Here is a 16,988-nt window from a genome sequence, read left to right as displayed (position 1 = left end):
TGGAAGCGAAAACAAAAGCAAAAATGAAAATTAGGTGTTGCAGTATGCCCCTTCTCTTGCATTGGAAAGCTGATCTAATAATGAAAAGATTACCACAATTTTCAAAGTTTGCCTTTAAAAGTATACCCTAAAAATAAGATGTCGGTATTGCCCTACAGCTGTAGAAACTGGAAATTGAGAGATATTAATAACTTTATAGTATGGTAGTTTTCACAGCAGCATAAAAATATGCATAGAAGAATATAATCAGTTATAAACACAGGTATATAACCGAACTCCTCTTAGAAAATCATCTATGATTTTTAACTCTTCAGATTAGACACTACCGAAAGAATTCTAATAATACTTTTCCCAAAGTATGTCATTTTAACGCACAAAGAATTACAGAGGTCAGAGCATCATAAAGCAAAAGATGAGTGAGAATATGAGCCCCTTCTCTTTAACCACAGAGCATAGGCAAATAAGTAAACAGTACCCAGTCACTGAAATTTAACAACCTGCTGCTGGTAGTTCACTATATGCTATAATCACTAAGGTGGAATTTCTCAACCTAAAACACCAAGTCTGTCATAATAGATGTAATAGCTTTCTCTGATGCCTCGTGGGCTTGGAGGATCCTTTGAAAAATGCCTCCCTATTCTATACTGATTCCTCACTAGTCCCTTTATTGATTTTCTGCAGCTGTTTTTCTTAAGCATATAAAGTAAATTATTCTAGTTGGTTCTTCGAGACATCTGCTGATAAATCTACTTTAACTTGTTCAATTTCCTAGAGCTGTACTACAGTCCTTAGGAGAATCTTTGACTCTTCCTTTCTTTCTCCTTTTTTATGCTTGTGACTCTCTGCTTGTGCTCTCAGGATTCTAATTACACTCTCTTTTGTTGGCTCCAGTGACACCCCTGGTCTCAATCCACCTTGTATTTTCTTCATCTCAGAGTTCCCCACATCCCAGGATAACATCACACCAATGCCTAAAGTGATACACAAACTAGTCTCCCCTTGCTTGCAATAAAAAGGTAAAGTACTCCAGAATAAACCTGAAGTATTTCTGCCATGTCTTTTTTTTTTTAAGTTTATTTATTCATTTAAGTCATCTCTACACCCAATGTGGGGCTTGAGCTCTCCTGCCTGAGCCAGCCAGGCACCCCTGCCTGTCTTTTACCACCAGTGTGATACCCACATCTTTGTGACAGCCATGTTCTCCAATCTGGATAAAGTGCAATCTTCCTGCATCCTGACTCCCCACTCGGTCCCATGGCATTCAGCTATTAGCCATTTAGAAACTGAAGATAGACATCGTCATGCCTTTATTTGAGTGTCACTTATGAAAAGCATCCTGCTTTGTCCATTACATTGGCAAACAGAAAACACGATAGCATAATGGGATTTTGTTGAATAAAACTGCAGAAGTTGCCACAGAGAAAGTTCTAAAATCCTGTGTTGTGTGGATAGACACTCACCCCATAAATGCAAAGTCAGTCTGATTTTCCCCACCTCATTCCACCCCAGGGTGCCCTTCCCCCAACGCGCTGCAGCAAACCTTGGCATCTTTGCCTCATCTCCCCATTTCCTCCCACTTCTCCACACTCTCCTGAAGCACCTGAACTCAATACACTGCATGCCCTCTGGCTTGCAATTATCCTTTACTATAGCTTCTTCTGCCCCGGAAGTGACCGCGCCTGGAGTCTTTTCCAGACTCATCTCCAGTCTGTGCACTTCCATTACTTCATATCTCTCCTCCAGGTCCCTGCTCTCCCTTTCATGTCCTTCTCCCTGCGAGGGGAGGTGAGCTGTGGAGCCGATCCTCCTCTTCCCACACACAATAACACACACAAGCAGTCTCAGCAACCAAGCCTGGCATTAGCACAGTCTCACTTCAGAACTTTCCACTGAGGCCAAAGGGGCCCCTGACAGGAGTCACTATACCATGCCTGTGAGACTCTGGGGACCCCCAAACCACTTCAGAATACTCCAAACCAATCTTCCAGGCACTTCGCAGGAGGCTGGCTCCACTTCAGCAAAGTGCCCTGCACTGAAAGACGTATTTTCCATCGGTAACTAGTGCAGTTAATGAGAGGACTGGACACACTGGCACTAAGGAAATTAGCCAGAATTTAATTCTGCCAATAAATTGCCTTGGGCTTGATGGCTGACCAAGAGCTTCCCTGGGGGCCTACTTTAAATCGTAGGTGTGTTTTAGGTCTTCATAAATCAGACAATATTGGCTCCTAGACTGCAATAAAATGTCTTTGCTATAATAATCTGTTATTATATTTATGAATCTGCTCAGCACGTGGCATCTCTTCTGTAACAATGTAACACACCCCTAAACATGCACATCTATGATGGGTGTGAGATAAGCCAGAGACACTGCTGCAGCGGGCGCTGTGTTTTCATTTCTTCCTTGGCCATTCTGCATTTTTATCTCTTAAACCACCTTTCTCATTACAATATCTGTTAACACGGTGACTGTTGCTTTGTCTGACTCAAATCAAGCACACTTTCCACATTTTGTATTATTCAATTTGAATACAAATTGTTGTTTGTATTCATTGCCTGGAAATTCCTTTTACTTTTAATTTCTTTTGATTAAGTAAATTTTATCCAAACCTTGAATATATATTGATGACAGTGTAACACTTGGGAATAAATACATGTGCAGCATTTTTTTATTTTTAGGGGAAAAAATAGGGTTCAGTTATATCAGGCTTCTGATTTTGTATCTCTTTATCTTCTCTGAAAAATAATGTGATCTCTCTCAACACCTCAACTTCATCAGGAGGCCTCAGTCTCCACCCTCATCTGGGAAGTGTCATGTCCTTTATTTCTGAGGACTTATACCCATCTGCCCACGAGAAGAACCTCAATCCAGGAAAATAGTGAAGGCAAGGAAGAGTGAATAAAATGTGATACTAAATCTCAGCATATCTTCCAATTATTTTTCACACATCTACATACATGCTAATATATCTCCGTGTATTTGCATAGGAATATATATATTGTTTGTTTTATAAGTTTGGGAATTACATGCTACACATATAACTCACTTTTTCCACTTAACAACACCTATGAACACTTTTTCCATGCATGGTTATTTCTGGATATGTTTGCCTATAACTAAAAAAGAAGTTTAAGTTTTCATAAACAAAATAAATGTACTATCTAGGCAGAGATACATGGAAAACCTAAAGCTGTGGATTATTCTGTTAGTTAATTTTGTTTTGTTTCTTTGATGAAATTTTAATGTGTTTCTTTCTGTTTTGCAAACAATTAAATAATCAAGTTTATCTTTTCCATTAAAAAGAAACAGCATTCAGAACAAGGTCGTTCTCCCAAGAGGACCCACTTATTTAGCTCCTAGAGTTACAAAAATGGCCAAGAATTTATATAAAATTATTAAATGGATTCATGTCAAAAACAATATATAATTAAATAAGTGTCTAATAATTCATACATAATGGTACTATTTTATGCTGGTATAAATCATTCCTTATATGACCTGTGAAAACCTTAACTAATGCTTCCAAAATCATCCCCTGCCTGTATACAACATGATATAACAACATAAAAAATTATTCAGAAATGATTATGTCCAGCAAGTACAAAGCAGAGCCCTTTTATCCTGGAGACTTAAGAGTCAGAAGTTACAGAGAGGCTGAGAATCATGGGTCCTTGTTCACTGGACAAACCATTCAACACTGGAAGAGAGACCACAAATCTATTCAAACATGGATGAAAAAATCCATTGTCTCTGTAAAATAAATCCTTTTCTTAAAACAGCCAAAGAGAAGCCACCAGCTGGACTGATGGTTTGGCCAGCAAAGCTGGCTAACATGGAGATGGGTATAAAATGGCAATGTCCCAGGGGCCTGATCATCCCCGACCAGAGTCTGCAGAGTAGATAGCCAGTAACTTGAGTCCCCTGGGGTAAGTCCCCATCTTTCCAGGCCGTCTGGAACTGCTGGCAGCCTACTCTGGTTATGGCAACTTCCAAACAAATTTCCCACATGTGATTCTGAATGGAGGCTCAAAGGAGGGAGGCTGAAGTAGGCTGCTCCATTATTGGACACAGGCTTATTCTCTTGAAGCAACCAGGTGAGCACATGGGCTCAAGCCCTGAGACCAGGGTGCAGCTTTGCCAATGGACAAAGAAACAATAATAAAATTTTAGTGCCTCAAATATTATATGGTAGTTCAGGATATGATGCCATTGTCCAGTTTTACTGTGAGGAACTTCTCTACCAAATTAGACCTAACACAGGGGATTCCTCAGATCCTTACTTTTTACCAGACCAGAGTGGTTCTCCAATTTAACCCCTTTGTGCCTAGGAACAAAGCAGAAGTCCTATAGCAGGAGAGACTGTCAAACTGGATTTAGCCCTCCCCCATACCTATTTATCACCTTCCCCCTACCTGGTTCATAGCCAATCTCCTCAGCAAGCGCAGGGGATTTCCCCTTCTCTCCTAGCACAAGATCTGATCTCCTTGGCAGAAAAGACATGAGTTCCCTCAAGCCTGGTCACACGTGCACATCACAAACTGACCACATCCACACACATCTTTCCCTTCTTTCCCCCGACCCATCTCAGAGAAGCAAACACCCCTCTCTCCAGAAGCCATTCTTTTATTCTGCCCCTTGCCTTCTTCAAGTTTCCATTGATCATCTCCTTTCACCTCATTCTCTTACATTTCACTCCTTCTCCACTGCCCACAGATACATTCAGGTTCTGAACTTCCAGACTATAACTTCTAGCTACCAGTTGGCTCCCTTCCCTTTACTGCTCAATTTCTTGAAAGGGGACCCTATACTAGCTCTCTGTCGTTAACCCTGCCCACCTCCCTTTATGAAAATCTCCTTATTCCAACCACCCAAGTTGAATCCTATTTCCTGGAGGCCTCTGGTGATGCATTTTCTAAATCTCAATTTTCTGTCCTTAAAATCAGGATAACAATACTGCACTCCTTAGGAATGAAGTCTAAGCGACTGCAGTGAAGAGACCTCAAATTATGGTGGCTTACCATAGATACTTATGCCTCTCTTACATAACAGTCATGAGATGAGAGGGCCAGTTATTAGGAAAGCCACACTCCATGTGATCAAGCAGAGATCTAGGATATTTCTGTTGTTGGTTCATCAGATTTTAATGTGTATGTAAATCAGCTAGGGCTCTTGCTAAAAATGCAGATTCTGTCTAGGCATCTAGGGTAGTGCCTGAGATTCTGCATTTCTAACAAGCTCCCATATGATGTCAGGCTGCCAGCCTGTGGACCATACTCTGAATAAGAGTATAAGGCATTGTTCATGTTTGTTTGATGAAAGCTGGGTCACAGGTGCCTCTGTATTCCACTGGCAAACACTAGTCATATGGCTGTACCTGGGTGCAAACAAGAGTGAGGACATATGCATTATTTTTATTGATTATGGTATTTTTCTAAGGGGACTGAGAAGAAAGACCAGATATATTTGGGTATGGAGTTCTCTTCAAAACCAAGACAGTTCTTGGGATGTAGGTGGACATTCCATCTGCACTAAACAGCATAGGATGGTGATGTTACATTTCAACTGGAGCTCAAAATAGTTGGTTGAGAAGTAGATTCTTGAGGATTCTGGCTTGAATCACTGTAGGATAACCCTACAAAGGCAAGTATATTCCTAACAGAAGTGTAGGATGACAATGTAGGACACTCTAGATTCAGAAATAGCTGTAAGAGTGCCTTGCTGGGTCTATTTTGACTCTAGTGGAAGTCCATACGTTCCTGTATAACAGGGGTATCATTCAAGATGCCAGACCCCTGCAAAGCTTAGTCCTATGTTGCCTGAGTTGAGGACAACCAGAGTATGACATACATGTTAGTTTTATCTGTATTAAAGCACAGGCTCTGGAGCAAGACTTTCTGGGTATAAATCCCAGTTTTAATACTTGCTGTGTGACCTTAAGCAAGTTAGTTAATCTCTCAGTTTCTTTACCTGTAAGATGAGAAAATACAGCACTCACCTCATGGGATATTTTGAAGATAAAGTGAGGTGATTTGTTTAAAGGGCTTATATAGTAGGTGACACATAGTATTTCTTTAAAAGTCATATACATATATGATATATATTATATCTCTATAACTTTATTTTCTTAAGAGGCTGACCTCACCAGACCTAGCCTACAGTTCATTTCTCAGCATTCTGGATTCTTTTTTTCCTCTCTCCAGCCCTACTTCATTGAGCAAATAATTTTTGCTGATCCTCACCCCAGACCAAAAGCGCAGACAGTTCAGTTTCTATGGGTGGCCCTGGAAACCTCACACACCCTGGTATGATGGATGTGGAAGAAACACCTCTCAAATACACCTGGACACAAGGGCAAGTGCAACTTCTCATGAACTGATTTTATGCCCAACCCCAAAAGAGTAGAAAGAAAGTAGTCTGATCATTCTTGAAAACATCCAGGGCTCAGACCCATGCCTAAGAGTTCATGATGAGGTTAAGTCATTTTACTGTCCCCCCTCCTCCGCACTTGCCCTCATTGAAAATCCTTCGTGAAACAGGGTTACAATATCAAGGGCAGAACTGAGAGAAAAAGAAAAGAATTACCAAAAGATTCAAATAAATATGTAAGGTAGAGCTTATAGGACCTAGTTCTAGCTAAAGAGAATAACAAGAAAATATAACAGGCCAATGCTTTGGCAATTCTTTTTTAGCATCTTCTGACAAAACCATCTCTTTATCCCTTGGCAGCTATTTTCTTAAACCACTGCCATTCTGATAAGCACACCACCACCCAAAGCTGGTGTCTATGCCGTTCACATCAGTCAAAAATGCCCCACAGAAAGCTCCACGTGGCAGCATTGGAGCAAATGTCCAGTCATTGAGGAACTTTCTTCAATAGGAATGTGAGTCCTGAAAGAGGATTTCACAGATGTGAAAGATGTTTTACAGACTAATTCCTTAATCTAGATGACAAATATTTCTATGTCCCTGTTTGCCAGGCACTGGAGAGGTAAGGAATTAAGCCTAGAGAGTCTAAAGCCTATTAGTCCAAACCCTGGACAAGTGGCCATGTTTTCTGAGCCCTTGGCAAGGCATTCTCCATTCCATCCTGATGCTCCTAAGGTCCCTCTTACTCTGAGAAAATGAGTTAATGTCTTCCATGGCATTTATCTTCAGATAGACAAATTCCTAACTGAAAAGAACATCACAAGCAAATTCACAAAGAAAGTCCTCTTTGCTCAGGGCCCAGTTAGGCACATAAAAGACTGAGAGAAGCGTAATCACATTTGTTAGGATGGCCTATGTGCCAGGATCTCCTCTATGTGCTTTGCCTATGCTGTCCCATTGGGTCCTCACACCCGCCCTCTCAGATGGGTACTCTTGTTATCCCCACGTTAAAGATGAAGAACAAAATTTTATTTTATTTTATTTTTTTTTGTTTTTGTTTTTTTGTTTTTGAGTTTAACATGGGCCAAGAACAAAATTTTAGAGAGGTCAAAGAAAAAACAATTGTCCAGGATCTCGTAGCCAGTAAATGGTAGGTCCAGGACTTAAACTTTGCTATTTTCAACAACAAAGTCAGAAATACAGAATCATTTTCCACCGCTCTACTGCCTGATAATGTAAAAAAATAAACAACTGCTGCTATTTCTGAAATCATAGTTTCTGAGATTAGACAAGAGCTTTAGCATATACAAGTCACCTAGGATTTTTAAATACTCCGTAACTGTGATACTGTCAGATGGGGAGGATTTATCCTTATGCCTTGTGGACCCCTACGCTCTGTCTGCTAAATCACTTTTTTGGGGTTTTGCAAAAGAGGAAACAAAAGTGACAATATTTGTAAATCAAAAGGGATCCATTCGTGATACTGTGCCTATATCTCTAGGTAAATGTTAAGAGGCTTCTACTAATTCCCAGAGCCACCTTGTACATCAGTTTCTCTCTAAAGTGGAGAAACCATGCTTGAAACATATCAGGCACGGCAGCATAATAGAGAACCCTACCGCCAGGGGATTTCCCATGTGTCTGTAATGTTCCACTAATTAAGTTTTAGAAGCATCTAAGACTGTCTTCACTATGAATACCCACAGTGCAGCCTTAAAGGAAAAAAAAAAAATCCATTTCCATGAGTCACGCACCAACAAGAGTGAGCAAATGGATTTGAATTGTTAGAGTCCATAGTCATATGAAATAGACTTAGCTTTCTCTCTATGAAAAAGACTCGTTCAGAATAATTTTGTTTTACAGACTAATTCCTTAATCTAGACCACAAATATTCTTATGCCTGTGTACCAGGCATTGGAGAGGTACGGATCTAAGCCTAGAGAGTCTAAAGTCTCAATTAGTCCAAACCCTGGTACAGCAGCCATGTTTTCTGATTCCTGGACAAGGCACTGGGGGCCAAGGCCATATGCAGCTTACAGAAGCTGCATGAATACATAATGAAATATATGTATTTTTTTCTTTAGAATATATCAAATACACATACCATTTGGCTGGCTATGACTTTTTTAAAAAATTTTTTAATGTTTGTTTATCATTAAGAGGCAGAGCATGAGAGGGGTAGAGAGAGGGGGAGACACAGAATTCAAAGCAGCCTCCAGGATCCAGCTGTCAGCACAGAGCCCAACCTGGGGCTCAAACTCACCAACCAAGAGATCATGACATGAGCCGAAGTCAGACACTGACTGAGCCACCCAGGCGCCCCTGATGGCTATGACTTTTTAAATCACAGAGCCCCAGAAGCTAAGGGCACAAGCTTCTTGGCAATGTGCTAGAGGGAGGTTAGGATAGAAGACTGTTTTGTTTCCCATAATGAAAAGAAAACATAATGAAAACATTCATGAAAAACACTGTAGTGCCACATCTTTGCATTCCCACATTTATATGTACCTTCAAACAATTCTCATTACCCATTAAACTCAAAGAAATTAAAACAAAAGCCACCTCTATGACATTTCACCACCTAAGACTATTCTATTTCTATTAAAGATACATAAACTGCTTTTATGATGTAGGTCTACCCATGGCTTAGTGTCGTAAGTCCAGTATATGCCTAGCTTCATACCCATATATTTAATTTAAAAGCCTACTCTACGGTTAAAACAATCCCCTGACTTAGCATGGACAAAGAAGACATGATTTAAGGAAAACATAAGGACCATAAGCATGTCATTCCATTTATTCTCCATGGATCCAAGTTTAGTCATCAGTTGAACAAGGATATAGACTTCAACCCACCAGGGTTTTATACAGCAAAAATAATAAATGAAAGGCATTTTTATCTAGGCAACAAAACTGTACCACCATAGTCTGGTGCTTGACCACCACCAGGATTAAGGAATCACACCATACACGGGCCATATCTAAGCTTCATGGTTTCTTTACAAAAGGTCCATTTAAACTCTAATTTCCAACCTCTTCCTTAATCCTATAGTGACCAACTGACTTTTGAGTCAGCCTTCTTATGACTCCAATGGAGAGGTTCTTACAGCAAAACCCCTAGCTTGCAGGTGAAAAAATATTCAAAATCTGGGAATGATACAAGAAGCCAGATCAAAAAAGGATAAAGTGCTAATGAGAGAATAAGGACTAGAAGCTCAATGAACATAAAAACATATAGGATTCACAGAGATTCTCCCCCCCCCCCACCCCCCCACCCCCGCCCCACCACAGGGATTCTTCAGAGGCTAAAGACAGGTGTCCAAATAAGCCTCTTCTGTCTTGCACTTCAGCACTACTGCCCCAGGCACTGGGAAGATTTGCACTGACTATTAGAACATTTTACCACCCTTGCATCCCACTTACTAGTCAACGTGTCTCTCCTTGGAGCATATAGTCAGTCTATGAGGAAGAGACACGTTGACCAACTAGTAAGTGGGATGCAGGGATGCTGAAATGTTCTTATGGTCAGTACAAAACTTAGCTGCCTGGTTTGCTCAAACTTCTGACACTGTACTTTACACAAGGTTTGCACTCATAAATGTTTGCTGGGTCCATTAATTAACTATTTCATACAATGGTTACTGCAATAGCTATGTAGAAAAACTTGGTCTCAAAATACAAATGCTTCTAGCTCTAATTTCCATTTCTTAGATGCATTGAGTTTTTCTAAGTAAGGTGTAAATACAAACCCAACTCATAGGATAAGTAAGTATTGTATGATTCTGCTGTCCTTTTATGCCCATTTTAGTTGGTTTTCATGGAACTTGTGTTTGTGAAAACACTATGAATTTGGTTCATAGAGATTTTTTTTCTTAGTTTCCCTACCTCCAGGGGAAGGAGCCTACCAGCTGTGATTTTAAATTCTAAATGATAGGGGCGCCTGGGTGACTCAGTCAGTTGAGTGTCTGACTCTTGATTTTGGCTCAGGCCATCATCTCAGTGTTGTGGGATTGAGCCCTACATTGGGCTCCATGCTGAGCATGGAGCCTGCTTAAGTTTCTCTCTCTCTTTCTCTCCCTCTCTCTCTCTCTCTCTCTCTCTCTCTATCTGCCCCTATCCCCTGCTCAAGCTCTCTCTCTCTCTAAAAATTTTTAAAAAAATAAATTCTAAATGATATATTCAAACATGAATATCAGTCTATTTCAAAAGACATATTACAATAAAATAAAATGAAAACTACCCCAAATATAGAGAAAGAGACAAATAAATGGCAATATGCTTATTGACATTCATATATTTAACAAATTTTCATTATAATATTTTGTAATATTCTGCTTTCAAATCTAATTTTTCTTCTCATTGGACGATATTAAATCCTTTATAAAGTGAAATTAAGCAGGTGAATCCCCACTTAAATTACTTTAGTGACTCTCCATTGATCTTGTATGCTAGGTCTTACTCTGGCCGTTGTTTACCTCCCCAGACATATGCCTTACCACTCTTCCATTCACTCTGTTCTCCAGCCAGACTGAACTACATTTGGTTTTACAAAAGTACAAAGTTCTCTCTCCCCTCTGAGCTTCCATGTGTGCTGGCCTCTGTCCCCACCATCATCTACCTCCGTAGTTCCTCTGTCTTGTTAATTACTATTCACCTTTCAGATCTTAGCTAAGACATTTCCTCCAGAAAGCCTTTTCTGAACACCACTATCACCGCCAACATGAAGTTTGGAGCCCCCTGTGTGCCTCTCATAATGCCTAGATCCTACCTCTGTGCTATCATATTCTTACCAAAGTATTTGCTTATTATCTGTATGTGTTCCTATATCTAGCCACTCAGTAAGTGTTATTGAATGAATGCATGCCTGCTAAAGAAGTCAGATAGATGACAGAATGGTCCTTTCCCTCTAAGAGTTTATGTTTTTTACCTCAGTTGTATGAATGAATAAGAAAATCATCTTACATCATGGCCTGTTCCAGATAACAAGTAGTTTCTGTGAAACTAAAGCCCAAATTATTGCTTCCCTTTGAAGAGCCTTAATAGTTCCTGAGGTAACTTTATGTAATAGAGATAGGAAGATTCTATAATAGTCATCATCCACCAACTGTGGTACTGTATTGCTTTTAAAAGCTATTTTTTAAAGTTTTCATTGCTTATGTGAGAATTATAGATATGTCATCATCTCCAGACCTGTCACATGATTAACTGAGACTATATGAAGGGAGTCTTGAATTTTCACATTGTTTTAAACGCACGAGTTCTGTGGGGGTTTTGTTTGTCCCTGCACCTTGACAATCAATAGAGGTTTAATGATGATAGGGATGATCACGATGACAATAACAATAGAAATAAATAATATAAGAGGATGACACATTGCCAAGAGCTCAGTTATCCTCTGAAGACTCTAAACATGTTTAATGCAAGACTCGTTTTCATAGCTGGACAACATCATGAAAGAAATTCTCAGTTTTAAAAAGAAAACCAATTCTGAAAGATGTTGTTGACATTTGTGACCCCATGGAAATTATTTCAATCTGTGGGCAATTTGTTTTCAGTCTTTGTGTACAGCACAGAAAATTCAGGCAGTGCTCTGGCACACACCACCTATCTCCGCATTCACTCTCCTTCCTTAGCTCATCAAGATACAAAATAATCTAAACAAAATGACTGCACTGACATTTTCTTCAAATACCATAATAATTGCTAAATTGGACTCACCAGAGACAAAAGGAAATTTTATTTTCTGTTGATCACATACATCTTTTTATACATGAAAAACCACGACACTATCATTCTCCACCAGGCTGTTTCTGCCAACAACTGTGACTGATTGGGATTCACATAAAGCCCCCAGCCTTGTATGAGCATGACAAGAGTCAAATTAGGTGGGCTGGGAGCAAAACAAAGAGCTCCAGAAAAGGAATCATCTCAAACTCAGCATTTTGACAGAGCCTTCTTTGTGCCAGTGTGCATGCTGCCTCATTAAATGATGTGTAAAGGTCAGAGGTTAATCAACTTCAATTTGGCATGCATATTGAGTAGTTTTTAGTCATCATTTTATATTTCCAAATGAGAAGAGGCAAGAAACACTTCAGGTTAATGGAGCATTTTCTAACGACGACTTTTAACTCTTCAGAGACAGAATTTCTCATTTAACTTTAGAGTTTTTTTTTCCTTAAAAATCACTAAAAGACATTCAAGACATAAATGTCTAGGTTGCCCTTTTTTGACAGTTTTATTGAGGTATAATTGACATTTAAAAAACCGCACATATCTAAAGTGTACAATTTGGTACATAATATACACATAAGTATACACAGATGAATCCATCACCTACAGTCAATATAGTGAATACCACCATCATCCATTTGGGGGGGATGTCTTTTGTTTCCTACTGCCCATTACAATCTCTCCTTCCTACTCTTGCCCCACCCTATACCCAGGCAACCACTAATCAGCTTTCTATCACTACAGATTAATTTACACCCTCTAGAAGTTTATATAAATGGAATAAAATAATATGTACTCTTTGTAATCTGGCTTCTTTAACTCAGCATACTTATTTCCAGGTTTATTCATATTGTTCATGTAGCAAGAATTTTTGTTTATCGCTAAGTGATATTCCATTCTTGGATACACAATAGTTCATCCATTCGCTTGTTGATGGACATTTGGATCGTCTGTCAATGTTTATGGGTGTTACAAATAAACTGCCATGAACATTTGTGTCCAATGTATGGATATATCCTTTCATTTTTCCTCGAGTAAATACCTTAGAGTACAATGACTGCATTATAGGATAGGTGTTTTCCAAAGTGTTTGTATCATTTTGCCTTCCCACCAGCAGTGTATGAGAGTTCCAGTTGCTCCATATCCTCCCCAACACTCAGAATGGTCAATCCTTTATAGAAATCTAGGATATCTTTGTCTAATCCAAGGTCATAAAGGCTTTCACTTGTTTTTTTCTTTATATTTTATGGGTTAGATTTTATATTTAGGTCTGTGATCCATTTTGAATTCATATTTGTATATGGTGTGAGGTACGGATGGAAGTTTATTTTTTTGTATACAAGTATCCACTTGTTCCAGTGCCATTTGTTGAAAGGATATCCTTTCTCCACTGAATCAGCTTTGCGCTTCTGTAAAAAAATCTATTGATCTTTCCATTCAGGTTTTTGTAAGCATAAAACTACTCTTAAAAGTCTATTGGTCATTTTTGAAATAAAAAGAAATCAACTGATCATATATGTGTGGGGGATTATCTTTTAATTCCCACTCTTGTCTCCATGGGCTACTAAACACAAAGCATCCAACACTGTGTTTTTCACTAGAAACATCATAGCAAATACCTGACCCTCCAGGAAGTTTTAGTAGTTGTTATAATCAGAACTCTCAAAGATTATGCAAAGACAAAGAAGAAAACAGAGTTGTAATATAAAATCTAGAAAGGGAAAGAGGACACTTCCAGTTATACACGGAGCACAGAATACAAGAATTTATCTCTCATTCTCAATCCTATGAAACAAAATAAAAGAAACAAATAGACATGAAGCTCCAAGGCTAAAGAATAAAGGAGAGTAGACAACAGCAAATGAGAGCTAAGGACAAAATTTTGGAATCTGGAAAGCAGAGGATGTATTAACCCAGCAGACCAGAGAAAGTTAGAAACTAAATACTTACAGTAAGGAAAGCCAATAAGAAATAAGCCAATTCTACAGAAGGACCCAGGAATTCGAGATACCAGTTACTTTGAAGGCAAGATAATACAGGATGTAACTGAAATGGGAAAAATAGTTTCTATCCATATGAATCTCTCTCCATCTTGTCTCTCTGCAAGGACTAAGTTGGTCTTCCTCACAACAGAGTTGTTGAGTTCTCAGAGCAAATGTCCCAAGAGAGAAAGAGCCAAGTGGAAACTGTGTTTTTTTAATGGTCTAGCCTCAAAAGTAACATAACATCACTTCTACCATACCCTGTTGGTTGGAGTAGTTATAAATTCCTGCCCAGATTAAGGCAGAAGGTGGGGGGAAGGACAACACAGGCTCCACTCTCAGCAAGTAGTGTCAGTAGCATTGTAAGAACATGTGAGACGGGATGTACTGATTGGTATAGCCATTTTTGAAAAATGAAATCTACCATAACCACTGACAAATTTGACCACTTTATTTTATAGATAAGAAAACAGAGGCTCAGAGCAATCTGTATGATCCAGATCACACAATCAATGGCAGAACAAGACTAGAAACTGGAATCTGAACTCCTAGTCCATGTTCCTTCCCACTAACTCATACTGCCTCTGAATTTTTATAAAATTCACACTGGCGACATTACAGATTTAATATAGAGAGAGTATTCAGTATAACTAAAGTCTTACTCCCAAATAAATTTTCTTGATTTAGTAAATTCAGGCCACAGAAAAATACTATTAGCCAGTGGTGCCTGGGTGGCTCAGTCAGTTAAGCATCTGACTCAATTTCAGCTCAGGTCCTGATCCCATGGTTTGTGGGTTCAAGCCCTGTGTGGGGCTCTGCACTGACAGTGCAGAACCTGCTTGGGATCCTCTCTTTCTCTCTCTCTCTCTCTCTCTCTCTCTCTCTCTCTCCCTCCTCTCTCTCAAAATAAATAAACTTAAAAAACTTTTTAAAAACTTTTAAAAAAATTTAAAAAACTTAAAAAACCAAAAATACTATTAGCCAGTAGAACAACTAAAGGGCATTTTTAAAAGTAATTCTCAGATCAAAAAACCTAATGAAATCAGTGAAGGAAAGTTTTTCAAGTTAGTCTTCCTCATTTCTGAGTTTTAATGAGTTATGAAATTATGAATATGTTTCCCATAGATAGTTTTACCTTTTCTCACAGGAAGGGGGTAATACAAATGATTCTAGTGTGACTTAAATCTCTAACCACAGGAATCTGGCATGGTTCTCTGACCAAGCTAAATTCCAACATTATTACTCATTTTGAGATATTTTACTCTGCTAGTGTATAAATTAATAGTAATGGACCAATTAGAGGTTGGTTATTGTAATGAATGAGAATGTTGTCTTAAAATAGATATAACTCACCAGCAATAGAAAAGAAGAATAAAAAATAAAAAGGAGATTAAGTACTTCTGTTGGAGTAGCTAGCAGACTAACCTATAAGACCAACCCTCATGCCAGGAATAGCAAAAAATCTCAATAAGTTACAAAAACAAAGCCATTTTCTAAGGCATTGGAGAGCAACCAAATCTTTCAAAATTTGAGGGCTAATCCTTGAGAGAAGGTAAATGCATTGGAATGACCATGACACTTCCTATCACCTTTTCTTTCAAGGCATTTACCAAATCTTAAAGGCTCAGGACTAAGAAGCAAAGTGGAAAACAGTGACTCAGAGGTTTTGTCAATCTTACACGGAGGGACAGAGAGATAAAAATTATAACTTAGGATAGTCAAGAATTAGAAGGAGCAGGATCCACAAGAAAAGGGAATCACAGAGAAATTAGCTAGAAATCATTGGCCACTTTTCCCTTTGAGAAATTTGCTAATTCCTAAACCACAAAAGATGAGAAGCCAGGGAGCCAAGCAGAAAGCAATAGCTAAGAGGTTAAATCTAAGCCAAGCTGTCAACTGTCTTTTGGTGCTGGAGAGATAAAAATTGAAGTTCAAGGCCCAGTGAGGAAGAGATGATCTGATAAATACTCCAGGCTTTCGGTTCAGAACCTTCAAATGCTATGCCTTAGCAGTAAAGCAAACCAGATATACACCAGCTCCCACAAAAACTTAAATCCATCCTTGAAACATCTTTCTCCCTAAATGAATCAAGATGACTTTCCTTCATTTTATGTACCACTAAAACAAACAAACTAATTAACTCCTATCTGGACTAGGATAACATCAGAGCCTTTTCAATTTGTCTTATACAATGTAGATTCAGTTTTTTTAAAAATCACTAAGCATGCCAGGAAAGAAAATTATCAAAACCCAAGAAGAAGAAAAAACAGGAAATAAACAATAAACCAAAAGGTAATCCAGATATTGAAACTATCAAAAATAGACTTTAAAATAATTTTGAATAATATTTCCAGTAAGATATACAAGATGGAGACTTCGATCAGGCAAATAAAATCTATAAAATACAATAGCTGAAAATAAAAAACTCAATAAACAGAATTAAAGGCATATCAGACACAGAAGAAGAAATTAGGAAACAAAAACAGATCAATAAAAAATATTAAGACTAGAACATGGAGAAAAAAATTAAAAATGCAAAAAGCTTAAGAGATATGTGGAACATGGTAAATGGCTAATACCTGTATAACTGAAGTTTCAGAGAAGAAGCAAGAAAGAATGATACTGACACATGAGAATTTTCAGAAACTAACAAAAGCCATCTCAAGCCCTAGATTAAAGAAACTCTTAAACACGGGCAGGATAAATATCAAGAAAACTTAATGCACTTAAATGTGCCATGCAAAACTGCCTAAAGCTGAAGTCAAAGAGAACATCTTAGAAGGGGCCAGAGAAGAAAGACACCTTACTGTTAAAGAAGAAACAGTAAGTTAGTTGACTCACCAATAGAAAAAAAAGAAACCAAAGAAAATGCAATGATATCACTGAATTGCAGAAAGAAAATAACTTCT

The sequence above is a fragment of the Panthera pardus genome, unplaced genomic scaffold (assembly GCF_024362965.1).
Source record: "Panthera pardus isolate Hobbes unplaced genomic scaffold, ASM2436296v1 HiC_scaffold_24, whole genome shotgun sequence".
Classification (NCBI taxonomy): Eukaryota; Metazoa; Chordata; class Mammalia; order Carnivora; family Felidae; genus Panthera; species Panthera pardus.
Note: the sequence above shows the minus strand (reverse complement) of the source record.